Raw genomic sequence first — 11,512 nt, forward strand, 5'->3', positions numbered from 1 at the left:
TTCCTCCCCCCCTACTGGCAACCATAGGCTGAAACACATAAACTGGTATCAGGTTTACAAGGACTGGTTTGCAGAAATCTTTCCCCTCACAAAGAGATGAAAACATCCCCTCTGGAATTTTCTGGGGAAAACATTTTAGCTCCTTCATCATAACTGTTCTATGTAAATGTTTAATTTAGTTCGGTTTAAAATGAATATCTTAAATACATATATATATATACACACACATATATATATACACACACACACATATATATATATATATATCAAGATTGAAAGAAAAGGTTGATTGTGATCAATCCCAGCATGCTTTCTTTTCTTTTTTTCCCCCCTCCTCTCTTTTAATCTCATCAAAAAATAAATTAAATTAAAATATTTCTTACAAGGTGAATCCACATCATGTTTAAAAGTTCTTAATTATCTGTAGGAACTGGAAGTAAACTAAAAATCTGTTATTCACTGAATTTGTGCACAAAGCCATCGTGAAATTCATTTAGATGACACAAGAGAAGTGCAAGTTCAGTTGTTCAATGTGGTTTTCTTATTTACAGAACAAGCCTGCCCTTGAGGCAGCAGGCAGAGGGGAATTTGGGACCAGTTTTCAAAACATTTATCATTGATGGTTACAGTGGAATCATTAAGTGGGAGCTGAAAAATCAGGTCAAAGTCATACAGCACGAAAATGCTTGCTGCGTTAACAAAGGTATAAATCAGCTTGGGGCAAAGTGCGTGAAATCACTGAATTCCCAGGGGACTAAGAGCTTTTTCGTTTGTTTCCATAAAAGCAACAGAAGCAAGAAAAGAAGACTACTCTTCTGAGGTCACAACCTCTACAGTTGTGAAAGAACATGCAGGAGAAGCTGTCCCACGCAGTTCCCCAGAGCTGTAGAGAGGCACAGAAGGACAGCTTTCTTAATTCCACTTCCTAAAAATCTCAGAAAACATATTTGCATTTGGAAGCAGCAGATGAAGCAGAGCTATATTGTAAATATCTCTGAGGAGATGTGCTCTTGCTAGAAATGATGCACTGCAGAATAAAGGAACAGATCCCACCAGAGACCATAGGTTTTTTTCTGGTGAGGTGCCCAGGCTCATGCTCCTCACCTGGGTATTCTACAGACTTCACTTGGCTGCTGTCACTAGCTGTTTATTATGCACTTTCTATCAGGAGCAAGAATAACAGCCTATGATTTACAGATGCTGCTAGAAGTCTACACTGTAAGGATGACTGCCAGTCGTTAGAAGAGGCAAAACAGCTTCTGATATGCACTTTATAATACCAGGTAAAGCATCATATGGAACATCAATAATCACATAAATAAATAAACAAACAAACTCACCCAACTAGCAATAGGCTGTGTAGCTGTAGAGCACTCCTCAGGAAGTAGGTTTCATCCAGAAGATGCTGCCATTTGGAGGCTAGACCTTAAATGAGCCCAGGGAGGGGTGAGCACTAGGCACATCCCGTCTGGTCATGTGGGAAGCACAGGTGAATTGCTTGCACCTGTGCTTCCTGGGCCAGCCATCTCCTTCACAAGATGCTCATTCATCAGTTTAGGCTGTGACGTAACAGTTCCCTTATAAGGACAAAGACCGTTTTACCATCACTGTGCATTGGTACCATTAGTCATTGTGAGCTTGGCAAGGGCTCCACATGGGGACAGATATTTACTTTGCACCAAAAATGATGACTTAAGTCTCTAGGAGGAAATATGATAAATACAGCATGTCCTCTGCAAATTCAGTGTTATTCCCACAGAAAAAGAACAATCTTCCTCAAAATTTTTAAGTGGACCTGCTGAATAGTTTATAAAATGGAAGCAATTAAAATCTGAGCCCATTAACCATGCAGTAGCTACATCAAATTTTGTTTTTACCAAATGCTAGTAATAGAGGAAAGACACTTGACTCAGGAAACTCATTATAGAATTCAGTCATGGAAACTTGTTCCCAGGCTGTAGTTGGAAACATCCACCATTAATTACACTCAGCAGCAACTATATCTGTTTGCTGTGCATGAAATGGCTTTGGGAAGGGTAATGCGAGTTGCTCAGGTGAGCATGGTTTCATGCCTGTAGGAAGAAAGCTGGAGGTCAGCCTTCTTGGCTGCTTGCTTTCACTGAGTCTTGGTATCATGCCTCTGGCTGAGCCACCAGTGGGGCTGAGGGCTCTCACTGCAAGTAACTACATGCCATTGTCACATGCTGTGAGAAAACTGTGGAAGAGGAGCTGTGACAGCAGCGCAGTGTGCAAAGCTTTCTCTCTATCTCCTCACACAGCACTGGTGTCACAAAGATGGCCATCCATTCCAGGAGCGCAACTCTGCTGTGGATAACAGCACCACTTGAACCATCACTGGGATTACGACTACTATCTACAGTGCTGAAGGCATGACTGCCTCATATGAGAGGCAAGAGAAGTTTTATGCCTAGAAACATTCTCAGCTTCTTCTGGATTTAGCCACTAGAGGGAACGATGGCAAACTGTCTGCGTACAGCCCAGCATCAGGCTGTTTGTTTGTACTGTACACAGCTCCACACTATGAGCCCTGTGCTGCTGCTGGGTGCTCTACCCATGGGAACCCACAAAAGGCCAAATGCACCAGGCATGCAGAGCTCACTGGAGCATCGGCTTCTCCCCATGCACCCATGTTATCACATTCCTTTTGTGTGTGAGAAGATGCTAGCACATAAAATCCCACCCACAGTGCCAGCACCTTTTCATTAGTGAAGGCCAGCAGTCTTCCAAGATTTCCTGCCCTGGCCTGCTCTGCGTGGCTGCGTTTCTCACTCTCTCTCTAGGAAAGTGTCGGTGCCCAGACAAGACTCTGCCAGAGCAGGATGGGGGACAACTATGGAACAGAGAGATGAGGGAAGGTGGTGAGTGGAAGCACATCTGGTTCACCAGGAACCAGCCCTGATTCCAGTTATCCTGGATCTTACTGTATTTACAACAAAAAGGAACATTCAGTGGAGAGATGTGTTGCATTTCCAGCAGAACGAACGTACATCCACAATAACAGAAAGCAGCCCTAAATATAAATATATGGATAACCAAGTCTCAACACTGAGTGTGTATTTAGATCCATGCTGAGTAATGAAAGCCAGCTTTTCACTGTATGCTTTCTATAAATGGTAAAGCGATCTGTATGTTTTTGTGTCCCATAATTCCTTCCAAAGCAAACATCTTAAACACTGCAATATAGGTGCTATTTGAAACTCAAACTGGCCTAATAAAACAATTACATGAACGCATAAGCCACATGCTAGGAAATAACAATTATGTGGCAACATAAAACATGTACAAATACATACTTATTTATGTTACTCAAATATGCTGCCACAAATGACTTTTCAATTTCCTGGGTCACAAAGCAAACATTTTCTACATAACATTGTGACCAAAGATATTGATAAACATAATAAAATTCAATTGCTCACTGTTCTTCTAACCTAAATCAATAGGTGTAATTATGTTATCATTTTCTGCCTGCTTCTATTGTCCGGGTAAGTCATAGAGCTTTTGGAGACTCTTAAGAAGGGGTTGACTCTCTGGCAAAGAAATGCAATCTGCACTGACTGGGTGACTCAGCTCTGTTCTTGAGCCCACAAATGAGTGATTCAGTGCAGCTGTGGAGTCCTAGAGCTAAGAACCCTGCAGCCCATCATCTCCCCTTCTCCAGCCTGGGAGCCCTGGGCTGAGGGGAGCTGCCCCCATTGTGCCCACCCAGGCTTTGCTGATATCTTTCCCTTCTCTTGTGGGTGGTTTTGAGATTTACTTTCTTCCAATGCAAGAAGAAGCTGATATAGAGACACATGAACTCTGCAGCCTGGTAATAATAATAAACTAACAAAACCCCTCTTCTATGTTTGCTGTTCCACGTAGTCAAGATGAAGTGCTGCCTTGTGCAGGAAGCTGAGCAACACATAGGCTCCAGAAGAGTTTCCATGAAGATTTTAATCTGCGTAATCTAAGGAGCTTTCTTACAATAAACAATTGAAATCAGATCATCTGGTCCCATTCCTGTATTTAGAGTGACTCTTCCTTCGCATGTGCCTGGGGTGCCGTGCGGAACTGGCCAGACACCCTGTTTGTTGTTTTTTGTCACTGCCCAGCCCCAGCAGGACCAGCACTCCTGGACTTTAGGGCACTGACAAATGGGGCCCTCTTTCCCTGTGTAGATGGGGATGACTGTCCTGGCTGGAGACCTTTGGCTTTTGCACTGTTCCTTGGAAACGGAGGAGGTATGGCTCTTGCTGAAGCTCGGTGGGATATGTGCAACATGTTAGCTCTACCAAGCATCCTAGTGTTGTGAGACAGGCATGATGGGCAGGAATCCCTCCAGCTATTTCTCAGATGACTGCTGCTCTAAATTGGGGTCCTGGCTCACAGCCCCACATCTGCGCAAGCTCATGACCAGTGCTGAAAAACTGGGCTCAGCCATGAGGAAGGCACAAGGGAAAGATGGGGATGGGGAAAGTGCAGCTCTCCTCCACTACTGCAGATCCCAGATTGCGTCATCACTTCCAAAAGCACAAGCCAGACAGTAAAAATGAAAGATGAAAGTTTTGAATGAAATAAAGCATTCCATTCAGATTCAGTCAAATTTGAAAGACTTTATAAGGAAAAAAAAAAAAGAGACAAAGCACATTTTTTGTAACAACCATATGTCATTCAAAAACAGTGTTTGTCTTTAGCAAGATTTAATTTCTCTGGCCAGCAGCAATTTGGAAAAAAGCTAGTGAAACTTGATGTTGTTGAATCTTCTTTTTATTTCTTTTTATTTTCCTTTTTTTTCCATTAAAAGAAATGATTTAAAACTCTTGGGTCTTTCAGAGCTAAAAACTTTAAAAAAATGGGTAAAAAGCTCCCCTCATTTCATGTCAAACAGACAGTGTTTGCAGACCACAGGCCAGGCCAGACTCTTGACAGAGCATCAGCTCCTTCAGTCAAGTGTGAAGACCTGACTGTGAGAGCAATAAATTCATAAATCAAAACTATCCTTCCTGAGACTGAAAGAAGTTTATTGCTGGAAAACAGTCACACGCTGGTTTTCTTTCATACCATGGTGATAAAATCCTTGAGACAATGAGGTATTTATTTCAGGTTTCCTTGGTTTAAGAAAACTTTCAATGCACGGAGTGGAACGCTGTTTATATTAAGCAGAGGCAATAATGGGCTGAGATAAGGTATTTTCCCCAAATAGGCTCTGAGATCTGCATCTCTCAGAGCCCCTGAGAGGGGACCGGGCTTGACTTGCCCAGCCCCAGTGTTACAGCAGCCTCCCAGCTGTGGGACCGTTGGGTGCCATGGGCCAGGGCGACAGTCCACGTCCCATTGTCCCTGAGTTGGGGCTGCACCCGCGGGCTGCGCCTTTGTTTGGCACAGGAAGATGACCGCACGGCTGTCCTTGCTGCACGGCTCCGGGGATTAAAAAAAGCCTTCCCCTCATGAGTCACAGCATGCTCACCAGCCAACCCTGCTCTGTTCCAAACTATTTACTCCATAGCCCCCAGCTCTACCTCCACCCTTCTGTTTGTTTTTTTCAAGGAATAGCTGGGGTAAATGGACATTTCCAAATTTTGTATGAAATGAGCAGATTTTGTTTTCTAGCGGATTGCTGCTTTGTGTTGGGCTGTGTGTTAATCCAAACTACAACACTGCTCAGATGTGGCCAGTATGCTGCCAGGATAGCGAGAGCTCGCTCTTAGGGTAAACCTTGCAGAGCATTGGTGCCAGCAGCCTGCTGCAAGAGGGATGGAGCAGGACGAGTGAGGGATAGACGAGTTTCAGCATTTAAAATGTGCAGTTTGTGTTTGGATCTATAGAGATCAATCTCTTTGGAAACATCTGAAAATAAAGAAGTGAAAGGTAAAACATTTGAGGCTGAAGCAGAACATTTCTGCTAGGACTTTGTGCAACACATCATACTTTTTCAATTATAAAAATATGGTGACATGATATTCCTACAGGGATTTCAAATATGAAAAGTCATTTTGAGCTGAAAATTCAAAATGGTTTGTTCAGAAAGGAAATAATAGGAGCATTCCTTTTTTTCTCTAAATGCCTTTTGTAGCATTTTTTGTTCTCTCTAAATGACTATAAGAACAGAATTAACATAAATTTGCAAAGCAGTTTGAGGTCTCCAAATGTACACTTTTCCCTAAAAAAGAGAGTTCTATGGAAATCCACAGATGAGCTCTGCAATGCATACAAGGTGTGGCCAAAATCTTGGGACAGTCTATCCTTGAAATGCTCCCAGACTGACAGAGACTGTGTGATCAGTGCAAATCACCACATGTACCCAGCTCTTGGCCTTTGCTCCACATTACACTAGCTCTGCCTACAGGGACCCCTGGGAGATTCAGATGTCTCTTGTCCCTGTAGCTCCCTCAGCATCCTTTGTCCCCTGCCCACATTTCAGAGACCAGAGAATGGCTCCTGCAGATGATGGTAGGTCAATACCATCAGCCGGGCTTTGGCATGACTTGGCCCATGCTGTGGGAGGGGTGCACTGAGGCTACACTCATTGTGAATGCTAACACTGCCAAAATCAAGGCAAAGCCTTTTCTTATTGTGTGACAGGGTGCAGATCTTGGTCTCCTGCTGTGTTTGAACCAGGGCTGTTTCCAGGCTGCCTTATTGTTTTATTATTAGGATATCAGTTGATCACTGTTAAAAGTGCCTGGAAGGATAGAAGTGTCAGGGGACGGAGTTTCTGGGTGGTGGAGTCCTCCCCGGGCTCTGGCCCTCAGGTGGACGCTCTGGACAAGGCAGACAGAGGACTTGTCATTGATCTCATTGTCGTTATTTTCCAGGGATAAAAGTTTGGCCAACCACAAAGCAAAACAGAGGGAAGAGGGATACATTTTGATTTTCCATAGATACTTTGGCAATTTTTCCTCCTCTCCAGAGATCAATTTGAATTGTCAGAAACGGCTACCATGCTGTGCCTGAGCTGGCTCCTTTTCTTGAAGTAATTCAGAGCCACGCTGGTGGCCTAGGGACCCTTCTGGTGGCTTTATCCTCTGTGACCTCCTACCAGAGCTGCACCCAATGCCACCCCATGGCTATTTCACCACCAGAGTGTCACAGAGATGCTCAGCTCCAATCCAACTGCAGGCAGATTTTCTCAGATGGTAGAGAAAGGAAAGGCTATCCACTCCATCCTCCATCTTAATTATTCACTTTTGACCAATAGCCAGATTTTTCCAAAGAAAGTAAATAGTTTTCATGAAGATTTTCCATTAATTGCAAACATCATTTTCAGTAAAATCCCCATACAGGTGGTTTTCTGCCAGCCTTATTCTGGGCTTTTCAAAGGATGAGGACTTAAAAGCCTGTACTGGTAAATGGAGTGTCTGTCAGATTTCTGTGATTATCTGCACTTCCCACCCTTTCGCAAAATAGGCCCTGAGATGAATGCAGCCCTGGTGTGGTTATGGGCCAAGCAGCATGCTGATGAGCCATGAGGAATGGTGGGCTTCATTCTGGCCAGGAAGGGGATTAATCCCTGTCCTGTGCTGGCCTGTAGGGGAGCATGAGAACACAGCTTTACTGGAAATGTCAGCTTTTCCGCTCCAAAAGTGGCTTGCTTTTAGCAGTGGTAGTGCAGAGGAGAGATGTATTGCCCAGTTCATGGAAAGCCTATTTTTGCCTGCTTGACCCATGACATCTAAATGATCTCAGGACCAGACGTGCCAATGTCAGTGTCGCCAGTTCCCAAGGTCTAACTCAGGCTCCCTGCCCAAAATCTGGGACTCGGGATCACCCTCCGCAAGGCTGGACAATGCTGCACCTCGATGGCCTTCACAGTGCCAGACCTGCAGCCTCTCTCACTTCCCTCCGGGAGCTCTCCCAACAAACCCTGCTCACCGGAGCCGAGCGCTGTTTGCTCGGTTACCTTTGTCTACAGTCGAGGCCGGGGTTCCTGCATTTGTGCTGATCTTGTTCCTGTCTCCTGCTTGTCCCTCAGCTGCCTGTCTCTGCCGGTTTCCTCTCTTCCGGAGGGCCGGGCATGCAGCACACACCACCAGGCCACAGATGTGCTGCGTGACTGTGCGGTGCCACCTCCACCCTCTGCTGCCCCCAGGGCTGGCATGGATATGGGGACAGAGGATGGGGCTAACCCAGCTGCCTGCACCACCATGAAAAGCTCTCTCGACGGAGCAAAACACATCCCACCCAGCTCTGGTCTATGACATGACAGATTTGGGTTTCTACCAGATATATTGTCACATTTGCTGTCCCTTTTCTTTGCTTGACAGGATTGTGATAAAGAAAGGCTGCTCCCTGCCTGCATGGGCACAAGCTAAGACGGATGAAATCCAGCATTTGTACACAAAGGAACTGCCCATGTATCTCAGCAAGCTTTCATGGCTGTCAAGCGTGCTGTATTCTAGTGGTGTCCTTATAGCATTAGCAAAGGAGTTAATGTCAGCATAGTCCTTACCCAGCAACCAGTTTTGTTCTACTTTTTTCCTTGCCATGACTTCTGTAATACACACAGAGTCTGCAGGCGCATTGGGTAGCTAGGGGAGGAAGAGAGTTTTACAGTCAGGAAAGTTCACCAAGGAGTGAATAACACTTGAAGACTGTAAAGTAGTTGTGGAGAGTCAATTTTCAGCTCAAAATTACTATTATTTTTTTAAAGGAAAAACATGTCATAACAGAGATATCTCAGTGATTTATTTGTGCAGTCAAAAGCGCTTTGATTTTGGAAAGCAAATTTAGAATGCACAGTGAAATTCATAGCAATGCCACAATTACCAGCCATCCTCCAGATGAAGCATGCTTGTGTGAAGCATTCATTAACTTTGCTGTAATCACAATCTGATTGGAAGCAGGTCAGGCAAACAAGAAAGGCTAATTTTGGGCAAAGTTATAATTTTCTATGAGTAATTAGGATATGTATTCATGGGTAAAGCATTTTGCAAATGTTAGCTGCTGTGTAAACATACTCATTACTGTTATTAATGGAATAAGGAAATATTTTGACAGACAGCAGTCAAGATGAACTTTTCCAAGCCACAGCACTTTCTATAGAGGAATATGAATACTTCAGGACTATCTATAGATCAATTCAGAAAAGACAGATGGGGTTTTAGCCAGCTGGTCTGCAGTCCCCGTGTCTTTCCCACATACTCATTTGATCCCAGCAGGACCCCCCCCATCCAAAGGCTGTTTCCTGTGTCCCTGAACATGGCTGTCAGGAGCCCAGAGTGAAGGACTGTGGGGGTGGGAGGCAGGGGCTTCAGTAATGCTCCTTTGTCTTCCATGGCTACTTTTTGAGGTTTTTAACGTAAAAGGGGGGCTTGAACAGCACAAAATTAAAAGTATTCAGCCTCATAACACTTCATTTGCATTTTCAAAAGCTGGTATATGAGTTTGAAACTGCCTTTCATAAGTACATTTCTAACAAAAGATCCCATGGTTCATAGAATCATAGAATGGCCTGGGTTGAAAAGGATCACAGTGATCATTGAGTTTCAACCCCCCTGCTATGTGCAGGGTCACCAACCACCAGACCAGGCTGCCCAGAGCCACATCCAGCCTGGCCTTGAATGCCTCCAGGGATGGGGCATCCACAACCTCCTTGGGCAACCTGTTCCAGTGCATCACCACTCTCTGTGTGAAAAAAATTCCTCCTAATATCTAACCTAAACCTCCCCTGTCTTAGTTTAAAACCATTCCCCCTTGTGCTATCACAATCCATTTGGTTCCAGGTGAAGATGAGATTTCCTCATGATTTGATTTGAAAAAAGTTTTAAAGATGGGGAAAGGAGGGGAATTTCCCTCTTCCTCTCTACTTCTTTCTTCATTTTACCCTTCCCTTCCTCTCTCTCTCTCTCTCACTTCCTCTCTCTCTCTCTCTCTCTCTCTCTCTCTCTCTCTCTCTCCTACTCCTCTCCTCCTCCTCCTCCTCCTCCTTCCTTCCCTACCCTTTTCTTCCCCTCCCTTTTCTTCCCCTTCCCTTCCCCCTTCCCCCTTCCCTTCCCTCTTCCCTCTTCCTGAAGCATTTTACCTAAATTACTGAGTATTGCTAAAATACGCTGGCCTAAAAATTCCCTCTTTGCTGGAACATGGAAATCATTGCTGGAGATGGGCTGCATGCTGCAAGGCAGTGTGAGAAGGGTAGGTACAGCAGTAAGTGATGGCAAATTTACGAGGTCCCGCATTATAAATTTATGTGAAAGGCAATAAAAGTAGTTTTCACGGTGAATCTGTATGTCTATACTTCAGTATGTGATAGAGCCACAAAAGCCCCATTTCCTGTTAGCACAAGAGCTTACTGAACCACATTGCTGCTAGAAAGGCACTGAGGTCAAAACCACTTTAGAGGAGTTTTTAATGGCCATATAAAGCAAGCTGGGATAGTGAAACTCCTACTGGGCACCTGAGAAGGAGCATCCTAATCTTCCCACTGAGGTGAACTGCTTATAGTGTCCAGCTGCTATGAATAAGAAGTCACAAAATATTTGTGTATCTAAATATTCCCGGACCTTGAAAAAACAGTGTGGCCAGGGGAAGTCTGGTGCAGATGAGATGTTCTTCATCATTCTGCTTCAGTTAATGAAAAATGTCTTTTTGAATAACAAGAGCAATGATTTCTGAGTGGGACAGGTCTTGGTCATACACAGCTACAAATGTTGATGGCCGTCTTTATCACCTTGGTGATCTTGGTATCCAGATAGTACAACGTGGTGTGGGCGAGATAGAAAGTTCCTTGAAGATACCTATTGACCTCCTTTTGTTTTAGATTCCAGATTTCACACTGGGGGGAGTAATTAGGGGTAGGTAGCTCAGCTGCCTGAGCAGGGCTGGTCTGATCAGACCACCAGAAAAAGCCCTCAGTGTATTCAAGAGATCCATGAATGAATGTTTGTTCAGGAACGAATTGAAAGTGTGATTAGATCTGGATGCTGCAGCAGCTGGTTCAGCCTTAGAAAATCTGCATGCCTTTCTGAGCCAGCCAGTGATATTGAGCAGGTGACTTCAGCTGCAATGCTTTCCCGCCTTGCATAAAGTCAGAAAGATCCTGCTGCCCCCTAAGTGTCAGGCAGCATCTTGCATTCAGTGGGTGAGAAGTCCACTTGAGAGCCGCTTTTTGATGACAAAGTACACATTCCCCTTACTTAGGCTGGGTCCCTGGATCCAAGCTGCTGGCAGACAGCAGGTAAGTACCAGCCTTCTGCAAAGACTGCTCCCAGTTTCCTTCCTAGGTTTCCTTTCCTAGATTGGAGCTGTATTGCTGGTCAGTCAGTGCAGCCTTCTCCCAGCTGCACTGCTGTACTGTGCACCCAGCTCCTACCGACCAGCATGGTTAATCGCTGCTGCTGCAGCAAAGGCAGGCTGCCAGCTGCTGGAGAGTCCCTTCCCCTGCCCCCTCCCCTTGGACATGGTTTAGCTACTTACTGCAAGAAGCCACATTTATTCTATTAAAAGCATGTTCCCGGATGGAGGAAAGTTCTCATGCACTCTGCCCCGGGCAGCCTGACCCGCCTGGCTGCAG

General features: G+C 44.8%; 1 long non-coding RNA gene across 1 annotated transcript; it reads right to left on the reverse strand.

The window, feature by feature from the left end:
• Nucleotides 1–657: 657 nt before the first annotated feature.
• On the reverse strand, nucleotides 658–1,685 carry LOC109368942. Its single transcript, XR_002117441.1, has 2 exons — nucleotides 1,341–1,685; nucleotides 658–883 (listed from the first exon to the last, which is right to left on the reverse strand). It is a non-coding gene; the product is annotated as an uncharacterized LOC109368942 (long non-coding RNA).
• Nucleotides 1,686–11,512: the final 9,827 nt, after the last annotated feature.

The sequence above is a fragment of the Meleagris gallopavo genome, chromosome 8 (assembly GCF_000146605.3).
Source record: "Meleagris gallopavo isolate NT-WF06-2002-E0010 breed Aviagen turkey brand Nicholas breeding stock chromosome 8, Turkey_5.1, whole genome shotgun sequence".
Taxonomy (NCBI): Eukaryota; Metazoa; Chordata; class Aves; order Galliformes; family Phasianidae; genus Meleagris; species Meleagris gallopavo.